This window comes from Haemaphysalis longicornis, unplaced genomic scaffold, assembly GCF_048455015.1.
Source record: "Haemaphysalis longicornis isolate Haplotype H1 unplaced genomic scaffold, Haemaphysalis longicornis Haplotype H1 scaffold_9, whole genome shotgun sequence".
Classification (NCBI taxonomy): domain Eukaryota; kingdom Metazoa; phylum Arthropoda; class Arachnida; order Ixodida; family Ixodidae; genus Haemaphysalis; species Haemaphysalis longicornis.
Genome location: NW_027526460.1, coordinates 106,441,780 through 106,455,303, shown reverse-complemented (window position 1 = coordinate 106,455,303; position 13,524 = coordinate 106,441,780).

The window sequence follows — 13,524 nt, the reverse complement described above, 5'->3', positions numbered from 1 at the left end:
TGGGCAGGAAGAGGCAACCCATCGTATGTCAATGGGGGTTCAGACTTGCAACGCATGTTGTGACGGTGTGTTCGTTCGAAACGCATCTCTGGATTGTTTTGAAGTTGAATAAAATGTGTGCGTCAAACCCGGGCAATCGACTCAGGGCGTTCTCTGCGATTGCACGAAAGAAGTGCCGCGGAGCTCCAACGCTTTTTGTATGGAACGTACTCAGGTAAGAGAATATCCATGTCGTGTTATGGCCGTGTTGCATTCAATACAAACGGTTAAGCGTTTGTTTACACTTGTTTCGTTTGTCGTAAAATGTCCACGCACTCCGGCACTACGCTGGAAGATCAGCGGGGGAGCCAACGCTGAGCAGACGACTCATCTGTTTGCCGGAAGAGCGTGAAAACGTCGCCCAATAGCAGGATGTCTAGCTCATGACGAAGATCTGGGAATCGATGACGTAGGCATGTGAAAATGGCGGCGTCCAAAAACACGAAGGGAAGGGTGAGAAAAAAGCGACAAATTTTGCAACAAAAGTGTGAGCTTTCCGCTGCGCGTAAAAAAGTAATACTTGCCACAGGTGACGCTGACGATCCAATCTAACGATTGCGCTAGTTCATTTAGTGTGCTCAAAACGCCTTTTAGGGCCCCTTTAAAGAGACTTTGCCTATACGGAGGCACGAATCGTGTCAGCGTGAAGTAGTACTACTCCTCGCACTTCTAACAATTACGACGGTGGGACAGTGAGGACCAACCAGCGTCTATAATGGAGGCTCATCACTCGATGTAAGCCTAAGTCACTGAAGACGCCTTCGTGAGGGAACAGCACCATGCTGCGTGCGTGACTTCATGTCCAAGCAGTGGTTATGTATAAAAAATAGAGCGCAACTAGGATAACGACACTACAGAAGAACGACGGGAGAAGCTCTCACTTGCAACTAAGATTTATTGAAGCATCGTCTCATACTTATACATCTATCATTACGAGCATGCGCACTTGGGTACACTAAATGGAAAGCATCAAACAGATGGTGACAATCAACGTGACGTGTTCAAAAACTCAAACTCGCTGGCACGCAAAAGCCCAGGTGTATCACTTACGCAGTTGTGCTGCCAGAGATATGTGCCTTGTTTGGTTACGTTAAGCCATCCCCCGGTCATGTGAAACGTCTCATCAGAATCCTCAGTCAGTGCTGGGGCACCATGTTCGACTGTTCAACGAGTGGCTCCGTGTGATCACCCACGCTCTGCATCAGGACTGGAGTGCACAGAGAGAGAGATAAAACATCTTTATTGTCCGGCAAAATTGACGCTACCTAACGTCGTGTCAGTCCGTCCCTCGGCATCGGCTACCTACACGCACCCAGCCCCCGAGGGGACAGTGCTTTCTGCCGCTGACGCTCGAGAGCCTCGAACACTTGCTGGACGGCCCTGTATTGCACGTCGTAGTCCTTGCTTGCCAGTGCATCCACTAGGTGCGGTGGTAACATCTCTGTAGCGCCGTCGTTAAGTGCACAAGGGCAAGTTTCCGAAGCTACCACATTTTTGTGGAAGCGCACGCTGCTAGGACTCCCAAGGAGTCAGGAAAAGTTACCTGTTTGCGAGGCAGCACCGGTAGTAACTGAGCAGGTTCAGCGACCCGACCGAATCAAGTGTGCCCTAGGAAGAGGACCCAAATTTAGTGAAGAGCCTAAGATCTCCGCTTACAAGCTACTCACCTTCAATAGGCAGATCGCGCAAAAAGCAGGCGTCGAAGACCGAGAACGGTGTCTCCTAGACGTTGTTGACAGCCTTCGTAGGACTGTTTCTAGGCAGCCAAGCCAGTGTTCGCCGTTGAAGACCAAGCCTGTGGTTCAAATACAATGAGCTACGACTACTTCTGAGGGGCAAGGAGGTTGGGTTTGTTGCGATGCCTTCTGGTGTATTTAAAGAGAAGGCAGTGCAAGCGGTAAAAAGAGCTTCAAACCCGTGAATGGAAGTTTCCTAAAACGTGAAAGCGAGGGCTGTGGATTGTTGTCTGCAACTTGAGCTTCCCCGTCCAGCAAAGGCCGTTGATAGTTCCAAGAGCAATTGTCTGAGCGTGTTTTTCACAGCTAAGACGCATAAAGATGCCCTCTAGGTGTATTGTTAGAGAGCACAAAACTTGGAAGTCGCTATTAAGGCGGTATTCGCAGAATCATCGTTGCAGCCCTACCATTGACGACCCGTTTATCACCAAGAGTTCACTTGAGGTCAAAGATTATATAAAGAATGACGACTCGCTGGGGTTTGCGTTATCCGTGAACGTTGAGGATCTGTTCTATTCTGTGCCACCCTCTGAACTGTTTGTTTCTTTTAGTCAATGAATTGACGTAAACTGTGCGGTCAATTTCCAGAAACCTTGTGGTATGTCGATGGACTGTTTTATGCGTTTATTGGAGGTTTATCTGGACGCAACATTTATTTCTTTGGAAGGACGCACGAACATTCTGAAACAAGGTATTTTTATCGGGTCCTGTGTTGCACCGGTCTTATACAATATTCTTCTTGCAAGTGTCGACCGGGGCTTGCTTCAAGGTTTTGACAAGGATTTTGTGCTGCGTGTTTTTAAACATCTCGACAATTTTTAGTGGTTTTAAGAAAACCATGTTCTCCTAACTACCTTCTAACCGCAAAAGAGATTTTAGAGAATTTTAGCCGCCTTGAGAAGGGTCATGCATATACACACGAGGTTCCAAGTCATGACATCCTGCAGTTTTTAGAAATTAATTTTCAGTTTTCATCCGACCATGTTTGCTGGGTCTATCGCCAGGGTGCCCGTAAACAGCTTTTGCCATTTTCACCATCCCATTCAAAGACTGTTCAATGGCCATAGCGTCTCGGGTTCTAAGTCTGCACTGAAGACGTCCTGTGCACATGCTGTTCAAGAGAGCTTTGACTCTCAACTGACGAGACTTCTGTCGGTCGGTTACCCAAGCTATGTCTTGGTGGGTGTTGCCGAAGCCTTGCTACTGAAAGCCAAAGGCCAAGTAGGTGCAAAGTGGACAGAACAACCTCAGGGGAAGATTGGTGTTCTACCCTATATACTTAGAGTTACGCACAACCTGAAAAAGGTGGCAGAACGGTACAAAGTGCCGGTGGTGTTTTCTGCTCCATAAAAACTTGGCTGCCAGCGTGCGCAAATTTCCGGCAAGAAAAAAAAAAGTGCAAAAAGAAGCATGCCAAGTGCTTTGTGCCGTCTGACGTCGGGGTAATTTACGAGATACCGCTTTCATGTGGGGAGGCCTATATTGGCCAGACGGGCAGGTTTGTGAATGATCGGACATGCGAGCATAGTTTTTCTCTTACAAATATTACGCGCGCGCATTTACCCTCACATTGCGAAGATTGCAGGCCTGTCAATCCTTGCGAAAAATGCACACCTTTGTTTGAGCACATTCGAATTTTCGGCAGGAGTGATAATACAGGGGAGAGGGAGCTCTTGGAAGCGTTTTATTTTAAGCAGAAAGGGGACAAGTGCGCCAGTGATATATCTGTGCTTTTGCGTGCCAACGAGTTTGAGTTTTTGAAAACGTCACGTTGATCGTGACCATCTGTTTAAGCATTTCGTTTAGTGTACCATAGTTCGCATGCTCCTAATGATACATGTATAAATATGAGACGATGCTGCAATAAACGTTAGTTGCAAGTGAGCGCTTCTGTCGTCGTTCTTCTTTAGTGTCGTTGTCCTAGTCGCTCTCTGTTTTTAAATCATAACTCACCAACCTGCCTAACAGCTATGTTTAATGAAGCAATGCTTCGTTTGCCGCAATGTTTGCTCTACGTACTTCACACGCATGCTTGCTGTAGCTGTGCCAACAAACTTGCTTTCCTTGTTCCTCCGATCTTTCTTTTCCCAGAAAAAAGCTGGATTAGTTTTCATGCGGGTAGGAGTTTTTTCGTCGGACGGCTTCCGCCTCCCGAAGCCATTACACTTGAATCCTACAGTGCGAACGTGTTTTACCAAAAGCAAAGTGAACGGTGTTTTCGAACACCGGCTTCAAAACAATTATTCCCTTGTCTCCACTATCAAAGCTTGTGGCCCGTATCTCAAGTTTAATTTCTTATATGAACAGATGTTTGTGGGTACGATGCCTTGCACTCCCATCAATAGATCTGCCAGTAATTTCAGCGTAATCGACACGACCTCCTCATACGCTCATTTATGCAGGTGACTTTACCTAACCAGCGAGACAGGCATATCAGTATGCCTGTCTCGTAGTAATTTCAACTGTTTGATTTTTCTCAGTGTAGTTCTCTTTGTAATGCTGGGAACTAGCAGGAACGTCATCCAGCTTTATCACAACGTCACCAAATTTACTTTTCCAGGTCCCCTACGGTGTAAACGTGGATGAGTGCAAATCAAGGCATCTCGCATCCTGATAGGATGTGCACATGGCCTTATCATTTAAATAATTTCTTTTTAAAATTCATGGGCAAGTACAGCAGTTTAAATTGTGATTTCAAGTATAAAGTGTTTTTGTCGCTGCTGTGGAAACCTAAAAGTTTTCATGACGGCTTTTTATGATAGCGTTTTCTTTAGCATTCTAAATAGAAAAGGGTTTTTGGCAGTCTATTTGCCGTGTTATGAGCACCGATTTAGACATCATGGTACAAATTTCTGTGTCCGCTTTTTAGGGTATTCAGTTTTGTCTTTTACTTATATGATAGCATCTTAAATAATTTTTTGGGAGCATGAAAATGTCTGCTGGGATATGCTTTTCAATTTCTTCAAAACAGTACAATTAAAATAGCGTCTGCTGTAGTACTAATTTCGTTCAAAATAAGCAAGGTGCTGAATTTGATCGCCCTCAACGATAAGTGCGTGATTACAGCAGTGCTTTTTATGCTTGACCAATGTCGCCGTACGTCCGAGGAAACCGCAATGCACGAACGCCAACTTCGCACGATGGGTTTCACGAAAAGATGATGATGATTACCGAAGAAATGCTTCCCGTGGTGGGAATTGAACCAGGGTCCCTCGTTTTATAAAGCCGATGTCTCTGCGATCACGCCATCCCGATGCGGACGAAGCAGCTTCAAGTTTTAGCCATCTTTCTCTTAAAAAAGGGCTTTCATTTTTGGCTTAGCACGTTTAAAGCCTGTCGTAAAGCATTTTGTTGCGGCGGCGTCTTCAGCCTCGCACGCACGACGTCTCCAAATTTCAAAATCAAATTCATGGGGGTTCTTTATGCGTGGTCTCAATTGGTACAACCCGTCTGATCAAAATCCATCAACATATACCAGAGACCTTTTTTGAAGGCAAAGAGAATAACGTAGGATTGGAGAGTGCCACTGCGCGCAAACGGTGGGGCACCTACCTCTTCGTCCTTCCTCACATTGTGCAGATCACCAAACGTACAGTGGTTGTTACGTAACAACAGGTGGTGAGAAGGGACGGCTATTTAGGTGTCGCGGAATTGTGATACTGGTTAGGGAAAGTTCTGTACGCGGGAGCTAAGCAAACCGATAACGAAGTGATGCTTTACAAAAACCAGCTCAAAAAATCCCACATCTCCACGCCGTGAACGATGTCGAGGGTGCGAAGCACTGGGCCGCAAGTTGTGTATTGCCCTTGTGTATTGCCCTTGTGTATGCACTCTGAGGTTTAAAGGATTTTTAGGTGCAGTAAATGCACTGCAAATGACAAGCGCCACACTAAAGACAATTCGCGTCCCAGTATTCGCACCCTCCGCATCATGACGCCGTAGAGATGTGTGATTTTATTTGCCCGAACTGGCCTTAATGGACACAAATTATCGCGCATTAAATGGATTTATGAATGAACAAACGTGTGTGCAGTGTATATATAGAGTGTTTTATTGGCGGTATTGGTGGTACGTTGTGACGAGTTCGGGGTTGCGTTTCCCATTCACGATCACTGCCTCGTGATCGGTGAAGTGCAGAGACAGCGGTTCTTCGAGCGGGGCTAGATTGCAGTTGGCAAAGATGAGGTCTATGCACGTTCCCCTGATGGTCGTCAGTTGATTCCGGAACGTGCTTATATACGCATTGCACCACAGCGCCCTCTCGTGTAGCTCGCTATACTCACTGTAGTTTCAGTTGTAATTGCCACCGCTATTTTTCCGCGAATTATCGTTGACAGTTTATGGTTTTTGCATTGTTGTGACGTTTTTTACCCTTTCAAATTTGTGCTCTTTGCTACTGCAGTTTGCGGCGTTCTCCCCAGGTGGCGCGCGGATGGTACTACAGTGTGTGCCGCTCTCAATGGATGGCTTACAATGCTGTGCGCACGGGAAGGCCGGATGACGGCCCGGACATTGCGAGTTCCTAAAGTGCTTCGCCCTTAAAAAACACAAAGGCACAAGTGAAAAAAAGAAAAGACAACAGGCTCGCCAGTCTTCTTCTTTCAAAACAAAGCAAAACAAAAACAAAAGAAAGGGGAGCATAGCTAGTCTGTTGTTCTTTCTTCTCGTTTACTTGTGTATTCGTGTTTTTTTCGCTGCTTTTTTCCAAAACGTCAGAATGCACTAACTGCCCCTCAAGCTACACTTCTACGATAAGGAACGACGCGAGCGTTGAAGTCTAGTTCAAAGCGAGAGATGGGCCAGCGAGGAAGATAAAAGCGCCGAGACGGGCAACCGTCGATAGTCGCTCTTCTAGTGAATTACCTACCTACAAGAGCAAAGAGTAAGAGAGGCTAAACGTGCAACAAAATAATGCGCGTGTATTACTTAATGTTAAGTATAGTTAGCCGGAATCTATGTGTTACAAGATACAAATATTTCACGTGCCTGACACATTTGACCCACAAGGCGCCTTTGAGGCTTTTTTAAGCCCGTGCTAAAAGTTTCCCCAAAGGTCGCCCCCGCAAGCTTGCCCAATGAAATGAAAAGAAACTAAATGGACCAATACTAAACAAATGCCATGTTCGAAATAATCCTGAGGCTGTACAATGTTGTTATGTAGAAATAGCATTTTGCGAAGGATTAAAAGCACCGAACAAATTGTTCGAAACGGATTTGTTTTTACCCGCTAAAGGCAGAGAGCGCCCACATTTATCAAGCTAAAGTCCAGTTCTCCATCTTTCAGCGGTAATTGCACAAAGTTTAAAAGGGACACCCTTGCAAGAGGGAAAATATATATTAAGAACAATGACAGAAAATATTTGAGAAAAACAAGTGCGGCCTCGAGAATGCGAAGTAAGTTTGGTTTCTGGAATTAGCGCGCCTGTCAACGTCTGCGAGGATGCCGTTGTAATCCGCCTTAGGAGCGACACAGAACATTAGGGAGATACTGTAATTACAACGCTGCCCTTACCCTTTGGAGAGTTCGGTGTTCACACTTTAATTGCGCTGCTCCGTAAAATGAAGCCATCACCGGTCAGTTTTTGTTGTGGAATGTTTTGTGCTTTCTTTCAGTCCTTGGTACTCAGCAACAGTCATCCTACAGTATAGAATGGATCCTCGAATGCACGCAACAAACCACGCATTGCTCGGGCCTCCCATCACAGCCCGAAAATAGGGAATGTTTGCGTATTAAGACCGTGTTAAGTGATGGTGCCTTTATTGGAAGTAAAATATGCAGTTGCTGGGAGGACTCAATATCTCTATTGCTTCTACTTTCGTGGGCCGGGTTCTTTATTTCGTTTCTCGATCGAAGAAAACGCCCGCCAATTTCTGTGCTTGTCATTTTACGCCATTTTATCGGGGCTTCACCCGGATTACACATAAGCCGGAAAACACCGAAAGCGTGTTTAGCTGCGCTTATTAAGCAATGTAACTGAAAATAGGGGTTGTTGATAAAAATCGCAAATAGTAAGACGAAGGAAAAGACCCATAAACACTCAATCATTTTGACAGTTCTTCTGAGTTTGGGCTCAATTGGCCGTCGCATGGTGGCTGGTTCGATTCCTCGGGAAATAGCAGAGTTTTTGTTTGGCGTATTTATGCTCCGCTCAGCAGCTAAGGGGAGCGGGAGTGCGAACGCACATGCGCTGTCCGCTGTCCGCTAAGAGAACTGGCGGAGTGGGAAAAAAGACCCGCTATGCGGGTGCCATCTCGCGCTCGTGCGAAAACTTTGCTTATTCTAAGATGGCTGCCACGCCTTCGACGAGCGCCGCGGATTCAGGCTTTTGTTTGACGCGCAAACCATGAAAGCGGTTCTGCATCGACGAGGTCTTGTACTTGCTGCGAGAAGTGGCGACTGGGAACCTATTTGAAAACTACACAAAACTGTTCTAGTTCACTCTAGCGAAACGCCGCGTTGGATCTCTGCCGTTGAAAATGATTCGAATGGATCTGAAACGCAACTTTGCTGGTATTGCGTGCCTATCATCAAGTCGGAAATTTATTTACCTTCATTATAATTAAGCAGTAACGCAATACGATTGCACGTGTCAGTACTTAATAAACAAATAGGCTATACGTACTGGTTTTACTTTGTTAAAGTGGCGAAATGGTTTTCGGTTCTGTTTCATTACGCCAAACTTGGCCAGACGGCGCTGCAGGTCCGAAAGGTCTAAGGTCCCTGAAATTACTAAGGTAGCGCCATCTTTAGATCTCGCCGCCTTTCACCCTCGCCCGCGCTCCTTTCCTCCTTCGTTTTTTGCCATTTTCTTTTTAGCCGGCGAACGCCGCGCGCCATTGACCAACGGCCAGTGACGTAGTACCTCGTCCCCGTGTTGTTTGTTTTTTCTTCTCTTCGCCGCCACTGTCCATTTAAATTCGCCATTTTAGGCTCAGCTGCCTCGGAGCAGCCCTTAGCTCCATTCGATTCAGAAGGGGTGCACGGCAACGTTGCAGAGGAAGTACTGTGGTGCCGGTGCAGTGCAGCAACGTGGTTCCGCGGTGCCGTGCATCACGGTTGCACCGTCAGTAGCGCCCCTGCGTTGCCGGGTTGTCCAGCTTAGCTGGACAACCCGGCGCGGAATGGAGCGTGAAAACGCCAAGCTAAAACTGTCCAGTGGCGTGCAGCCTTTTCCGTGGTTCCACGCTTGGTAACAATTGGTGTGCGTCGGTCCGTACGATCCTTGGTTCGTTCTGAGAGTGCACTCAAGCCATATCGGGGTCGCGGGCTTTCGGAATGTCGTGGGGCCTGATCGCCCTTACGAAATTGGGCAGGTTTTCTTTATATTGCCATACACAAAATTTATTTCCAGAACCTCGTGCTCTCTGTTTTTCTTTCGGGGCCGTGAATTCATCGATTGTGGTAGGACGTCTATTTCTGCGGGCGAGACGTCCGTTGTGGCGAGACATCCGTTTCTGCAGGCGACCCCTGCGCCACTCAAAGCCAAGACCACCCGATGGCATGAACTCTTACCGGACGCTTAACAGGACTGACCACGACAACGTAAGGACCTTGAATGCGGACGGACCCTGCTACTTACCTGTTCTTAGGTGCACGTAACTGTATGTAGGTTTTTATTGGCGAGCAATTGCCATTCATCTTACCGTGCACCGCGCTAAAGGGGAGGCCCGTGTAGCGGCACCACCATTTGCATTTGGCCCCACTATCGTCATCTGCATCATGCCGCCATCATCATCAGCGGTGCTTGTCCGGCAGCGTCAGCAATTCCACGCGACAAGGACATCGATCGCGACTGTGCAGCTGGGCGGCCGCTTGTCTACGCCGCTCTCCAGTTACGGCCGGGCTTGCACTCCAACAATAAATGTAGGAGAGCAACAGCGCAACATGGAGTCCACGGCTCCCTTTCCTACATATCCATTCCCCTTTATTACTCCACGTCACAATTCGTTTTTGTGGCGGTTTTAGGTTTCATTTGATGCCGTTATCTTTGTTTTCACTCTTTGGTGCTTCCTTTCCGGCATTATATTTTTTGTCTCCCCTCTATAGACATTCTCAATTTTTTTGTTTCTCCTTGAATCCGGCTCCTCTCATTACTAGCCCCCTGTAGAAAAACTATTGCCTGCACGAAGACGTGACAGCTGCAGGTTCTGAAACTGGGCCAAACAACTCAGCCCTAAACCAGCCGCTGGCAAATTACTTTACCCTCGAGTATTTATATTCACAGCGTGTGCACACTGAGAATGTCGAGAAGCGTTTACGCTGGAAACATACGGAGGCTTTCACGGCAGAGGCCATTGACAACGGCCCCAATGGGATGCTTGAGCGCACGCTTCTTTGTCTTCCGTATAACGAGGGGGGCAAACATGGTAACACCCTTTCCGGCTTAAACGCCTACATTGCCGTGCTGTGCATTAGAGAATGGACGCAAGGGTAAAATTTGAATAGAGAAAATAGACATGCACGAGGCAGACACAAGCTAGCGTGAACTGCAACGGTTGCGCCATTGACACTGCTTTAAAGACTCCCTCGAGAGGACGGCTCAAACCGTATATCACCGACCACTAGCCACCACCGTGTTGGCCAAGCGGTTGCAGCCTTCATTGTTCTGCACTCGATGCCCGCTTAGATGCGGGAGTTTCAAGAATATTTAAAGGGTAAACGCGCTGACTTGCTGTGTTGGCTGCACGATTTCCCCTTTTCGGCCTTTCTGCCTCAATCTCACTGCCTTAGAATATTTTGTCAATTTTTTTCAATATTTCGTAGTAATCAACCAGGCAAAAAAAACGGGGCTACGAGCCCTAAGATAGGTTAGCGTAAACATACTGAAAAGAACTCAATGTGTCAAAAATAACTCGTATCAGGCTGAAGTGCTCCTCACCAGAGCTGTTTTTCATGTCTAGCTTAAAATCCCTGCTACACGCAGCTAGAAATGACTTTGTTGGGTGTTTGGGATGCGACGTCACTCGAGTGCCAGTGGTTAGCCGTTTTGGCACAGTTAGTTTCTGCCGCATAAGAAGGACCTTTTCTGATAAGTTCAGCACTTCATTGACACTTGTGAGCTTCACGTTACTGAATTTACATATTGAGTTTGACACGCTGCTCCCACAGTTCCAATAGTAGTAGCATTGTTCTGTAGCGGTATGACGCTATGACATGACAATTGTGAATGGATTTTTTTAACATATAAACGATATATCTAGCTTTATTCTTGCCATTCGCATAAAAATTTAGGGAATGGCGCCGCTAAACTGCAAGGATGATTAAAAATTGAGTGAAAAAATGTAGTGTGCTTCTACACCCTAAAGAAGAATGGCCATAATCACGGAAGCAGACGGGTGCGTTGACACTCCGTCTATCCTGCTGTCTAATAAGAAAAAGAAACTTCATTCAAAAAGCACCAACACCACGAGAATGATGGAATCTTGCACGCAGTCATACCCACATGCATACGAGTGCTTACATTGATGGTTGTCTTCTAAGTAGCGGAGTCATCTTCACCTTCCTGTTCTTATTTGTTGGTTCAGGTTTTTTCACAGTAATAACGTGCTCTGTTGTCGATATAAATTTTGTCGGACATAAGCCCTCGCCCACCTCCTCCCGCCAAAACATTCCTCCGGCATTTTGAGCAGGCCAGATGGTATGTAGTAGCGAAACAGCCTGTGTATAATTAATGCACTTGTAGGCGAGGCCAACACTGACGCTAATGCGCACTATTGCCGTATCCAGGCACCAATCTGCTCCCGCGGCGACTTCTGGGTTTGCCCCAACTTTTGTTGTTGTTTTGAGTTTGCTTGGGGTAAGAGACACTCTTGAGCACGCCCACACATGTACATTTGTACAAAGCTTCGTTTCCAGTAGTCTGTTGCACATTCCCTTGTTGGAAATAGGGCCTGCTATTTCCAAAGTCTGTTAGGCGGCGAATAAGTAAACCAACTTCTCTCACGTTTTTATTTCAACTTTTGCCAGTGATGCGCTCAATGAGAAGGAGGGTGTAAATACGAGTAGTCCAGAATAAATATTTAGCAACACCCCCACAAAGAGTCGTGGAGGCTTCGGATTCAGTAATGACATCCAATTTATAGCAATGGTCACAACACTGTAGGCACTGCATTTGTTGTGTCGTTGTAGCAGCTAAGGCAATCTTACTACGGAAGATTAGGCAGTAGGGCGACGCACGCCCACAGTTCCCCTCAAACTTTTAAACAAAAAGTGAAGATAGACAGCTAATGTTGCAAATTTACCAAGAGCAGAAATAAATTTCCCAAACTCACTACGTATTTTATCAATTAAAAGGCAGGAGTATCACGATTAATCGTAGTGTGTACATAAAATCTGAGGCGTTCTAAGCAGGATACGAAGAGAAAATGTTTTTGTCACATCTGGGTTATCGCCTGAGCAGAGAACACACGTACATGAAGATTTTAGCTGGTTCGCTATACTGCTCGTAACGGCGATGACTACAACAGTGTCCGAGAAATTCTACGCATCGGAGCGCTTCCAGTGAACGACTGGAAAATATCTAGAGTGACACTTATGGCTCTAATCTCGGTTTGTCCTCAATCCCTTGTGTTTCCTCAACCTGGCTGAGTGGAGAATGCCGTAATGCTTACACGTGCAAAGATCACACAAGTATCTCCTCCACTGAAAGGTCGAAGTCAGGAGGGATTCGATAGTCAAATATACAGAATACCTACAGATTCAGAACATTCGCCCAGTTATAGGCCGGTGTCTCCCGACAGCTGCCGATAACTGCGCGAATTGGGCGTGAATCCTATCTTCGTAGAAACTAAGTAAACCGTCCGCCTGGAGACGCGCTTTAAAGGGACACTGAAGTCATATGTAAACATTGCGGGATTACTAGCGCAAATTGTAGTCCGGAGTCCCCAGGCCATGTTTCGACCACTCTAGGCGCGTTTACGCGATTTTATTTAGTAGAAAAATTAATTCGAAAACGCTGTCCTCCTCTCTTTACGCTTGCCCATTTTCTGTGGCGTTTTCGTGTGACGTCAGGAGGGGATGAGCTGGCAATTGGCTGCGCCACGGCTGCGCTACTGCACGGCGGCACGGCTCCCCGGCCGACAGAGTCAGTCGGCCCAGCGTTTCGTCAGTTTCGTCCGCCGGCCGCCGGCGGGTCGTCGCAATCAAGGAGGTTAAAAAAATTGCTTGGTCGCAATTCGTTCGCTTAGTTGACACGAAGGCAGGACACGTTTGTGAATGGAAGAATGTGCCTTTCTTTACTTGGTTTGTTTGTACACTGTATCTAGCTCCAAGTCAAGGTCGCTTCACACAAGCGCTGCACATGCGACGCTTCGCTGACTGGTACGCCAGTAGGAAAATATAAGGCCTCTTGAAGGCGGGAGAAGAGTCAGCGAAGTCAATATAGGTACTAAGCAAATAAAATCAACTGATATTTTTACCGTACAGCGTAAAACTAGGGCGCGGGAAGCACTTTTTTGCGTTGGGCGAACAAGCACAGCGGTCAGCAGCACGACTACGCATCTGCGAACGCTTTTCCGTCTACGAAATGCAATTGCTAGACGTGAGCTACTGTGGAAACTCGGGCGACGCTTACTGCACGATCGCAGTACAACAAATAGTCACCTAAGCGGCTTGAAATGCCAAAACTAAATAAAAGTGTAAACCGGTTGTACAATATATACCCTATATTACCGAGGCTTTCGCGTCCCGCTCCGTGGCCTAGCAGTCTGGGGCGCTAGGAATTCACTCCAAATGTTTTGCGAGTCACGA